At 45.0% G+C, this 12,524-nt stretch overlaps 1 long non-coding RNA gene across 1 annotated transcript; it reads right to left on the bottom strand.

Annotated features, from left to right (window-relative positions):
* Positions 1-1,163: 1,163 nt before the first annotated feature.
* On the bottom strand, positions 1,164-4,400 carry LOC147456345 (uncharacterized). The gene is made up of 2 exons (XR_015188511.1): positions 2,900-4,400; positions 1,164-2,781 (listed from the first exon to the last, which is right to left on the bottom strand). It is a non-coding gene; the product is annotated as an uncharacterized LOC147456345 (long non-coding RNA).
* Between the last annotated feature and the right edge of the window lie 8,124 nt (positions 4,401-12,524).

Below are 12,524 nucleotides of genomic sequence, written 5' to 3' on the forward strand. Positions count from 1 at the left end.
AACACTACATCCCGTGAAACCAGAATATGTTTTGTTTGCAGATGATACAACCTGTAACCTTTGCTTTCAGCACTATAACCAACAAACATACATTTGACAGCATTGTCATCCAATTTTTTGCGTTGTGTTTGTGGCACCAAAGCATACTCCAAACAGCCAAAAACACGCATGTGCTCAATCGAAGGCTTTCTATCATGCCATGCTTCATATGGAGTAATAGACTGCAAAGCTTTCGTAGGACAGCTATTTAGTACATAAGTGGCACACATGATGACCTCAAGCCAAAAAGAATGCGGCAAAGCTTGACTTTTGACCATACATCGTGCCATTTTCGTAAGTGACCTGTTTTTTCACTCAGTAACACCGTTTTGTTGAGGTGTATAAGGCACTGTATATTGGTGTTTTATCCCACGACTAGCCAGGAATGCATTGAATTCATGAGATATATACTCCCCCCCTCGATCGGAACGCAGGGTGCCCATAGTACATTTCGAGACATTTTGAGCCATAGCCAGAAATTGTTTGAAGCACATAAAAACTTTGGACTTCGCTTTAAGCGGAAATACCCATGCATGCCTGGAGTAATCATCAATGAAAGTCACAAAGTAAAGGTAATTGCCCAAGGACGGAGTTTGCATGGGCCCACAAACATCACTATGCACAAGCTGCAACCTGCATGTGGCCCGAACTGAACCATCCTTTGGAAACTTTGAAAGCTGCATCTTATCCAAAATATAGCCTTCACAAACATGTTTGATAGGTGCTTCAAGTGGCGGCAAAGAAGCAACCATATCAGATTTCTGCAAATGCAGCAAACTAGCAAAATTCAGATGACCAAAACCTTGGAAAGGGGGAAATGGGAAAACACCCAGTACATAATCTGACTGCCTCTATGTAGCTCAGTGATTTCAGGGCACCCCTATCCCCTCCTAATCATACACACAGAGACCCAATCTGCTAACAACTATTGTGTAGTCTCGTGCACTCAAAGACCATAGAACATGTAATCACAACTTCAACCTCTAACTCTTTGAGAACACCTTTACCCAAAGATATGCACTTCGAAATCAACCAACACATAGACCAATGCACCATGCCCTCTCACAAGCTTCTATGCCGACAAACAATTGTTCTCAAGAGCAAGTGGAAAGATTGACACAGTCTAGGGGATATAAATCCTTCAAAAATGGATGTACAATGACAAAAGCTATGAAAAGAACCACCCTGCTTTAGCATAGGATCCGGCGATTCATTTGATAAGCACTGGCAAGATACTGTGCTCGGCTATCTTCCACCTTTGGACCTTGGATGAGAGCTCGAGCATGCCACCCTTGACCCACTGTGCTCATCACGTTGACTTGTGGCTTCCCACCATGGTCGTTTTTCTCTTCAAATAACGCTCCCAAGATATTCATCTTTGTAGCTCTCGGCCTAGGTCAGCCCGCCACCTCACTGGCCACCCCTTCTACTTGCCTTCTGTGGCGCTGCCCTGCATCCCGCCCTTGTCACTCCCTTGCATGGACAGCCCCCTAGCGGCCCTGCCCTGCTCTGCAAAGCGACCCTTTTCTTGATCCCGGCCTTGGTTTCCCTTGGTCACGGCTTACCAACTTCATGACCTCGTGGCCCTTCTCTGACGTACTGGTTCTCCTTGGCGACTCGCCCTCCTTTTTTCTTTCTTGGCGGCCATATCCCTAGCACCTACATAGTTGACGCCCTTCACCCTTGGTATCAACCCCCCACAGGCTGCTCTCCTTCCTTATCTCCGAGTTCAGGATCTGCTCTCTCCAGATGGCATACCTTTCCTGCATGCCGACCACCCTACTCGCCACCTCGACCTCACTGAACTTGCAACCTCTTGGCCAGCGTCAACCTCCTCATGCATGGCCCCAAGTGGCGCCACTTTCCCCCCGGCTTCCATGCTTACCAGACAGATGGAGCCGCTTGCTTCTTTTCTCTGTCACACAGCCCACCCTCTCGAACTGCAGCCTATTTTGCCTTTTTTTTTTTGTTTTAAGCATGGAATTATTTCAAGCTTTCTACTTACTTAGCATGCTGTTCCCACCCGAAGCCGATCTCAATCCTTTTGCACTGCCAACCGGGTATAACTCAAGCTCGCAATAGCCGCGTCCAAGTACTCTCGGCTTCAAGTAGCCCTGGCCACCCCTTTCAGGTCGTACGTCAATTGCTTTGTAATTTGCCGATAGTGGAGGTCACCCTGATTGTGGACCACCCTGAACTTGCGGTAATTACGACAAATAACCTCACTTGAATCTTCAGTCCTTGAAACAGTCCTCCAAAAAGAACCCCATGGCCAAATAATGGGACCATAGAGTTGCCATAGAGTAAATTCCCTGCATCGACGAGCATTTTAATTATGAGAGATAAAAAACCAATGCCTGACCTGCTAATTGCCACATCTGGCATACATATCTCTGAGGGACCTATTCGCGGTTGCATCTGGTACTTGTCCAAGCCCTCTACTATCACACTCTCTACTGCCCTTTGCCTGCTGCTGCCACTTTCCATTGTCCAACACACCTTGGGTGCACCATCATTGCCCGACCCGTTGTTGAGCATTTATGCTCAGCCACATCATTATTTAGGTAGAATAGGATTGTATAGAGAAAATGATATAAAATAGCTATATAGAATTGCATAAGAAAAATGATATAGTGGCTATATAGATTGGACAGAGATAGAGAGAAAATCATCTGCTACTGCATCACCCGCCAGGGTCAAATGGAAAGCTCACAGATTCCCCAATCATACTGTAGGCTCCACCTGGATCAAAAACAAAACTATGGCTGTGGCATCCCGCATTGGTTGCTTGGGTAGCAGCCGCAAAATCCCCCCAATAAGCTTCAAATTTATCAACAAAGGCATCAAAATTTTCACTTACTTCTTGCCACAAGCCTTTGAGCTTTGCATTTGCTTCCGAAGCCGACACCACCTTTCGATACCTTTGTAGAAAGTGCTCACAAAATCCGATCCAATTCTGCTTGTGCACATATTCTAAGCCATTGAACCAAACTTTTGCCTTACCTCGCAGCACCAAAGGTAGAGTCCGGAGGTTCGCTTCATCACCTGGCATCTACAATACTGCCAGCATAAATAGGTCTAAATCGGCAAGTCAATCATCTGCGTCCTCATCTCCTTTGAACACCGGACCAAATTCCTGCTTCATCTTGATTCACAAACACTCGGTCAGGAAGCAATCAAAGGATCCTCAGTTGGGGCACCACGAGATGGAAAGGGGGAAATGGGAAAACACCCAGCACATAATCTGAGTGCCTCTAATTAGCTCAGTGATTTCAGGGCACCCCTATCCCCTACTAATCATACACACAGAGACCCAATCTGCTAACAACTATTGTATAGTCCCATGCCCGATTAACACGGACTGCACTCAAAGACCATAGAATATGTAATCACAACTTCAACCTCTAACTCTTTAATGAGAACACGTTTACCCAAAGATATGCACTTCGAAAGCAACCAACACATAGACCAATGCACCACACCCTCTCACAAGCTTATATGCCGACAAACAATTGTTCTCAAGAGCAAGAGGAAAGATTGACACAGCTAGGGGATATAAATCCTTCAAAAATGGATGTACAATGACAAAAGCTATGAAAAGAACCACCCTGCTTTAGCATAGGATCCGGCGATTCATTTGATAAGCACTGGCAAGATACTGTGCTCGGCTATCTTCCACCTTTGGACCTCGGATGAGAGCTAGAGCATGCCGCCCTTCACGCACTATGCTCGTCACGTTGACTTGTGGCTGCCCACCATGGTCGTTTTGCTCTTCAAATAAAGCTCCCAAGATATTCATCTTTGTAGCTCTCGGCCTAGGTCAGCCCGCCACCTCACTGGCCACCCCTTCTAGTTGCCTTCTGTGGCGCTGCCCTGCATCCCGCCCTTGTCACTCCCTTGCATGGCCAGCCCCCTGGCGGCCCTGCCCTCCTCTGCAAAGCGACCCTTTTCTTGATCCCGGCCCTTAGTTCCCTTGGTCACGGTCTGCCAACTTCATGACCTCATGGCCCTTCTCTGACGGACCGGTTCTCCTTGGCGACTCGCCCTCCTTTTTTCTTTCTTGGCGGCCATATCCCTACCACTTGCACAGCTGACGCCCTTCACCCCTGGTATCAACCCCCCACAAGCTGCGCTCCTTCCTTATCTCCGAGTTCAGGATCTGCTCTCTCCAGATGGCATACCTTTCCTGCATGCCAACCACCGTGCTCGCCACCTCGACCTCACTGAACTCGCAACCTCTTGGCCAGCGTCAACCTCCTCATGCATGGCCCCAAGTGGCGCCACTTTCCCATCCACTTCCATGCTTTCCAGACAGATGGAGCCGCTAGCTTCTTTTCTCTGTCACGCAGCCAGCCCTCTCGAACTGCAGCCTGTTTTGGCTTTTTTTGTGTGTTTTAAGCATGGAATTATTTCAAGCTTTCTACTTACTTAGCATGCTGTTCCCACCTGAAGCCGATCGCCATCCTTTTACACTGCCAACCGGGTATAACTTAAGCTCGCAGTAGCTACGTCCGAGTACTCCCGGCATCAAGTAGCCTTGGCCGCCCCTTTCGAGTCGTACTTCAATTGCTTTATAATTTGCCGATAGTGGAGGTCACCCCGATTGTGGACCACCCTGAACTTGCCGTAATTATGACAAAGAACCTCACTTCAATCTTCAGTCCTTGAAACAGTCCTCCAAAAATAACCCCATGGCCAAATAATGGGACCATAGTGTTGCCATAGAGTAAATTCCCTGCATCGACGAGCATTTTAATTATGAGAGATAAAAAACCAATGCCTGACCTGCTAATTGCCACATCTGGCATACATATCTCTGAGGGACCTATTCGCGGTTGCATCTGGTACTTGTCCAAGCCCTCTACTATCACACTGTCTACTGCCCTTTGCCTACTGCTGCCACTTTCCATGGTCCAACACACCTTGGGTGCACCATCATTGCCCGACCCGTTGTTGAGCATTTATGCTCAGCCACATCATTATTTAGGTAGAATAGGATTGTACAGAGAAAATGATATAAAATAGCTATATAGACTTGCATAAGAAAAATGATATAGTGGCTATATAGATAGGACAGAGATAGAGAGAAAATCATCTGCTAATGCATCACCCGCCAGGGTCAAATGGAAAGCTCACAGATTCCCCAATCATACTGTAGGCTCCACCTCGATCAAAAACAAAACTATGGCTGTGGCATCCCGCATTGGTTGCTTGGGTAGCAGCCGCAAAATCCCCCCAATAAGCTTCAAATTTATCAACAAAGGCATCAAAATTTGCACTTACTTCTTGCCACAAGCCTTTGAGCTTTGCATTTGCTTCCGAAGCCGACACCACCTTTTGATACCTTTGTAGAAAGTGCTCACAAAATCTGATCCAATTCTGCTTGTGCACATATTCTAAGCCATTGAACCAAACTTTTGCCTTACCTCGCAGCACCAAAGGTAGAGTCCGGAGGTTCGCTTCATCACCTGGCATCTGCAATACTGCCAGCATAAATAGGTCTAAATCGGCAAGTCAATCATCTGCGTCCTCATCTCCTTTGAACACCGGACCAAATTCCTGCTTCATCTTGATTCACAAACACTCGGTCAGGAAGCAATCAATGGATCCTCAGTTGGGGCACCACGAGATGGAAAGGGGGAAATGGGAAAACACCCAGCACATAATCTGAGTGCCTCTAATTAGCTCAGTGATTTCACGGCACCCCTATCCCCTACTGTCATAATAATCAATATCTAATTCTCCTAAATGATTTTCTCATATTAAACTGATCATTTAATGTGGGGAAGTGCCAAGGGAGAAAAAGCTAGAATATTGGTTAAGTTAGCAGACCGGCCACAGTAGGGATCCAAAGGAGGGAAAATAGGGATCCAAAGGGGGGGCCATCTGCAAAAGAGCCATGTGAAACAATGGGCCAAAAAGACCCTAAGGTTCAGCCCATTAAGACTTCCAAAATGCTAAGGTTCCAAAATTCAAAGGTTGTGTCCAAAGGTCAACCCTAGGGAAAATTGGATGCTTAGTGTGTGCCCTAAAAGTCTTGGCATATCCCTACATGGGAGGGGGCGAGCCCCAAAGCTAGGGGATGAGAGAGAAAGCCACACACACACACACACAGGCTCCCTTTACACAAAGGGAATGAGGGACACATGTCAGCTCCCTAGGCCAGATGCCCACAAGGTGTGCCCAATTCCTATTGGAAGACCCTTGAAGTGGACCAATGAGAATTAAGCTAGAGTAAATCTAGTTTAATTAATTTAAAAACATTTAATAAAAGAAACCAATAAGAATTAAGTGTCCTAGAAGACTATTGGGCAGTCTCCCAAGGGGTCCAATGAGCATTCAGGAGCCCCATGGCTTGCCTGATTCCTATTGGCCAGGAGGCAAAGGGGTCCAATGAGAGTTTAGTTTAATTATTTAATTATCTAAAGCTCTCACAAAAGGGGAAAGGGGGACACATGTCAGAAGGCTATCACTTATGCTGCTTAATCCCTATTGGCTTGACCTGGGGAGGTCCAATGAGGCAAAAGCCAGACTAACTTAGCAGCTAGGGCTCGCCCAAGAGAGAGAGGGGGCTGATTTTTGCTTGGCATTGACACTCACACTCTCACACTAGGACCATGTGTGAAGGGAAAATACTCTATCTCCTCCCAAGCTTTAATGGAGAGCTCATCACCTACTCCAAGCTTGTGAGATAGAAGCCTACATCAACACTCTCTTGGCATGTGGATGCAAATCCAACCAAGAGCCAAGCTTCAATGCATGCTCATCTTCTCTACCAAGATAATTACTAAGCTAAGCTATGCTAATATGAGTGATTATGTGAGGAGATGTACTTCTTTCTCGTAAGATACTTCTTTTTCCTCTCAATCTACTCTCATACCCTGCTAGCTCTCACCATCTTCGAAGGTGTGTGAGGTCTTGGGTCTGAGAACAGGGATAATTCAAGTTGTGTTTGATTAAGTGTTTTGCTTGGTGTATGAAGCTTCCATCTTCATTGCACTAGCTAGTCTTGAAGGAACACAAAGAATTGTATTGTACAATGTCTCTCTTGATGGGAGAAACCATAATACAAAGCCTTTTGGAGGGGGGACCGGCTCCATGCAAATCCGGTCCTCAACTGTTGTCAATAGCTTAATTTCTCTCTCTTTTGAAAGTATTGTCGATGCTATCTAACTAGGTGTTATGCTTTTTGTTGCTCTCTCTCCACCCAAGCACTCTTGTAAATCTCATTAGGAATCAACTCTAATGAAATGCCCACTATGTTCATGCTAAATTCCGCTACACAAAAGATTTTAGGCCATTAACTGTTACATTGGTATCAGAGCTCAAGGTTTCTCTTTTCTTGCTCAAGAAGGGAGGTCCTCAAGCTAGCTACAAATGGTTGGTATTATTAATTGCGTGTGAGTAAGTAGAATAGGGATTTTTCAGCCTTGCAGTGCGCCTGCCTTTGTGCAGTTAACGGGGCATCACCGTCGAGAGCTATGGTCTTAATAGTGGAGTCCTACGGGGCTTGCCTACGGCTTAACCACTATTGAGCTATTAGAAGCTTGATAGGAGCCGGTGCTGTTTTGGTGTCGAAAGACCCTCTCTTCTATTCCTTGCAATTAATGGTATTCGAGCCGCAGGTACAGTAGCTTGAGTGCTTTTTCTAAAGGGGTAAAGAGGAGTAGCAACTAGGGCTTGAAGTGCCAAAGTACACCTAAAAAGTTTACACCTAAAAGTTGTTAGAATGGCTGACAATATTAAAGAGAGTGAAATTAATGTTGATAACTTTGATTTTGCTCATGAGCAAGCTACTAATGATGCTTCAATGCTTGTTAATTATCTTGTTTCTAGGCTTCAACAAGCCATGGGCAATCCATCTCTCCAAAGTGAAGTGCAACGGCAGCTCCGTGCTCACGGGATTCTCCAAGCTCATCACCATGACAAGAGAACACCTAGGAAGCCTCCTTGTGAGACTACCAAAAGAGGTCTCTCTCCGATTCGGGAAGAAGAAGAGAATCCATATGAAGGGCTCAAGAACTTACTTCTTGATGATGCATCTCCTTCCCAAAGGAGAACTCAAGAGCCTCCACCGAAGGAACGAGAAAGAAGCGAGTCTCCCGCCACCTCGGCGGAGATGGCTCCACGAAGACGGCGGGCTAAACGCTCTCCATCACCACCAAAGCGGAGAAGACCTCACACTCTTCTCCACGCCATAATTCAAAGAGGGATGATAAAAAGCAAGAGAAGAAAAAGGCGAGAAAGAGGACACCCTCTTCTCCATCTTCTTCATCCTCTTCCTCTTATGAAAGCTATGGTGAAGACGACAAAGATCAAGACAAGAAAAAGGCGAGAAAGAGGTCACACTCTTCTCCACCTTCTTCAAATTCTTCATCTTCTGAAGAAAGTGATGGTGCAACTTTTGAACCATCAAAAAGAAGAGGCCATAGGAAATCCTATGCCGCATGGAAGAGGTCGTCCAAGCTGAAGAAATTCAAAGAGGGAGGGAAGAGCATCTCTTTCCTTACCTATGATGGCACCTTCGGTGCTACAGACAAAGTTTTGGCTTTTATCCAGCAATTCGATGCGGCGTTTGGAGATGAGGGCTTCACGGAGTCCTCTAAGCTACGCCATGTAGCTATGCACTTTCAAAAGTCCGCCAGACAATGGTGGTCTAGCCTACGAGCCAACGGTGAAGCTCCACGAACATGGAAGGCTTTAAGAGCTTCCATTATGAAGCAGTTTTTGGCCACCGATGCCAAAGACAAAGTACTCACCGAATGGCGAAGCTTAAAGCTCTCTCCCAATGAATCCATCCACAAATATGTAGACAAGTTTTGGGACCTACAACTCAAAGCCACTGTCTTCAAAAAGTTGGATTTTGGAGAGCAAAAGCAACAATTTTGTGCGGGCTTAACCGAAGAAATGGCGGAGTATGTCAACTCCCAAAGGCCACGTACCGTATCGGCGGTAATACACCATACTATGGTGGCCTCGCGAATCAATTTCCAAACGGGGGGTAAAAGAAATAATAAGCCCCCGGAAAACAAGGGTTCCAATGAGCCTAAGGGGAAGGACAATGTCCAAAAGTCTCCTAAGGGCAATTCCAACAAAGCTAAAGAGAAGGGAGTTTACAAAGGAAAGAATAAACTCTCTCCTGAAGAGCTTGAGCGTTATCGTAAAGATAACCGGTGTTTCAAGTGCGGCGAACAAGGGCATGCGTACCGCGCTTGTCCCCAAAAGAACAACCGCCAAGATCCTCCTAGAGCTTCTTTGGTTGAAATCCAAGAGGAGGAGATTCACCAAACTCACCACAAAGGATCTCCTCTATGCCATGCTTGGGGAAAGGTAAGAGAACATGATGCTTTTATTCTCTTTGACCCTGGTTCTACTCACAATTTCATATCTATGGAGTTAGCCACCAAGCTAGGCATACAATCCTACGAGATGGGAGATATCCTACCCGCAGACAGTGCCTTCAAGGGGCAAGAAGCTTTAGTCACTCCCTTAATCGGGAAATTGAGGCTTCATGTCCAAGGCTATGTGGACAAAGAGGATTTCTTTATCTCTCCTCTCAAGCATGAGGATGTAATCCTAGGGGCACCATGGTTTGACCGTCTGGCTGCCCATGTTAAATTTCCTGAAAGGAGAATCTCCTTTAAGTTCAGGGAAAAGGACATGTATATAGATGCTAGGGAGATGGGTAACACCATCCCCATTGTACATACACCAGCTTTCAACAAGTCAATAAAGAGCTCTATTTCCGTGTACATGATTTTTGTTAAAGATTCTCAAAATGAACCTAATGCTTTAGCAAAAGAAAATAAAAGCAACCAAAAGGAATTAGAGTTATCCAATTTTCTCAAGGGGTTTCAAGATGTCTTTATTGACGACATCCCTTCTGAGCTACCTCCTAAACGAGGTAAGGACGACCATGCAATTGAACTTCTTCCAGGAAGTTCACCGCCTAACAAACCTCCTTATAGAGTTTCTCAAGCTCAACAAGAGGAGATTATGCGGCAAGTGCATGAGTTAATTGAGAAGGGCATGGTTAGGCCTAGCTCATCTCCATTTTGCTCACCTGTGCTATTAGTGCAAAAGAAAGACGGCACATATCGTATGTGTGTCGACTATAGAGCACTAAATAGGATCACTATCAAGAATAGGTTTCCCGTTCCACGGGTAGAAGACCTATTTGATAAGCTACAAGGATCGACCTACTTCAGTAGGATTGACCTAAAAAGTGGCTATCATCAAATAAGGATAGTTGATCAAGACATTGTAAAGACCGCATTTCGTACTACATTTGGTCTTTACGAATACATTGTCATGCCTTTTGGCTTGACTAATGCACCAGCCACATTTAACCGCTTGATGGAGAAGCTGTTCAGACCTCATCGAACCTTCACTGGAGTATTCTTTGATGATATTATCATCTACTCTAATTCATTAGAGGAACACAAGCAACACCTCCAGGTAATATTTCAAGTTTTAAGAGAGAATAAACTTTATGTTAATCGAAAGAAAAGTGAATTTTTCTTGCAAGAGATTCAATATTTAGGTCACATTATCTCTCAAGATGGAATCCAAATGGATCCATCCAAGTTAGAGGTAATAAAAGGATGGCCTAAACCAAGGAATCTTCATGAACTAAGAAGCTTTATAGGTATGTGTGCATACTATAGACGCTTCATAGAAAAGTTCTCACAAATTGCGGGACCATTACATGACCTAACAAAGAAAAAACACAGGCTCCCTTTACACAAAAAGGGAATGAGGGACACATGTCAGCTCCCTAGGCCAGATGCCCACAAGGTGTGCCCAATTCCTATTGGAAGACCCTTGAAGTGGACCAATGAGAATTAAGCTAGAGTAAATCTAGTTTAATTAATTTAAAAACATTTAATAAAAGAAACCAATAAGAATTAAGTGTCCTAGAAGACTATTGGGCAGTCTCCCAAGGGGTCCAATGAGCATTCAGGAGCCCCATGGCTTGCCTGATTCCTATTGGCCAGGAGGCAAAGGGGTCCAATGAGAGTTTAGTTTAATTATTTAATTATCTAAAGCTCTCACAAAAGGGGAAAGGGGGACACATGTCAGAAGGCTATCTCTTATGCTGCTTAATCCCTATTGGCTTGACCTGGGGAGGTCCAATGAGGCAAAAGCCAGACTAACTTAGCAGCTAGGGCTCGCCCAAGAGAGAGAGGGGGCTGATTTTTGCTTGGCATTGACACTCACACTCTCACACTAGGACCATGTGTGAAGGGAAAATACTCTATCTCCTCCCAAGCTTTAATGGAGAGCTCATCACCTACTCCAAGCTTGTGAGATAGAAGCCTACATCAACACTCTCTTGGCATGTGGATGCAAATCCAACCAAGAGCCAAGCTTCAATGCATGCTCATCTTCTCTACCAAGCTAATTACTAAGCTAAGCTATGCTAATATGAGTGATTATGTGAGGAGATGTACTTCTTTCTCGTAAGATACTTCTTTTTCCTCTCAATCTACTCTCATACCCTGCTAGCTCTCACCATCTTCGAAGGTGTGTGAGGTCTTGGGTCTGAGAACGGGGATAATTCAAGTTGTGTTTGATTAAGTGTTTTGCTTGGTGTATGAAGCTTCCATCTTCATTGCACTAGCTAGTCTTGAAGGAACACAAAGAATTGTATTGTACAATGTCTCTCTTGATGGGAGAAACCATAATACAAAGCCTTTTGGAGGGGGGACCGGCTCCATGCAAATCCGGTCCTCAACTGTTGTCAATAGCTTAATTGCTCTCTCTTTTGAAAGTATTGTCGATGCTATCTAACTAGGTGTTATGCTTTTTGTTGCTCTCTCTCCACCCAAGCACTCTTGTAAATCTCATTAGGAATCAACTCTAATGAAATGCCCACTATGTTCATGCTAAATTCCGTGTTGGAAATTGAGTCTTGAAGCCACCATGGTATGGTGTATGACCGTAGATATGGTGTGTGGACTTTGGGAGTTAAAATACTCCGCCATATCCTCAGTTAAACCCGCACAAACTTGTTGTTTTTGCTCTCCAAAATCCATCTTTTTGAAGACAGTGGCTTTGACGTGCAAATCCAAAACTTGTGTACATTTTTGTGAATAGATTCGTAGGGAGAGAGCTTCAAGCTTCCCCATTCGGTGAGTACTTTGTCTTTGGCATCGGTAGCCAAAAACTGATACATGATGGAAGATCTTAAAGCTTTCCATGTTCGTGGAGCTTCACGGTTTGCTTGTAGGCTAGACCACCATTGCCTGGCGGACTTTTGAAAATGCATAGCTATATGACGTAGCTTAGAGGACTCCGTGAAGCCCTCATCTCCAAACTCCACATCGAAGTGTTGGATAAAGGCCAAGACTTTATATGTAGCACCAAAAGTGCCATCGTAGGTAAGGAAAGAGATGTTCTTTCCTCCCTCTTTGAACTTTTTGAGCTTGGATGACCTCCTCCAAGTGGCATAGGATTTCCTATGCCTGTTGGAATTAGGGTTG

This window comes from Adiantum capillus-veneris, chromosome 6 (assembly GCF_014529385.1).
Source record: "Adiantum capillus-veneris isolate H3 chromosome 6, ASM1452938v2, whole genome shotgun sequence".
NCBI lineage: Eukaryota > Viridiplantae > Streptophyta > Polypodiopsida > Polypodiales > Pteridaceae > Adiantum > Adiantum capillus-veneris.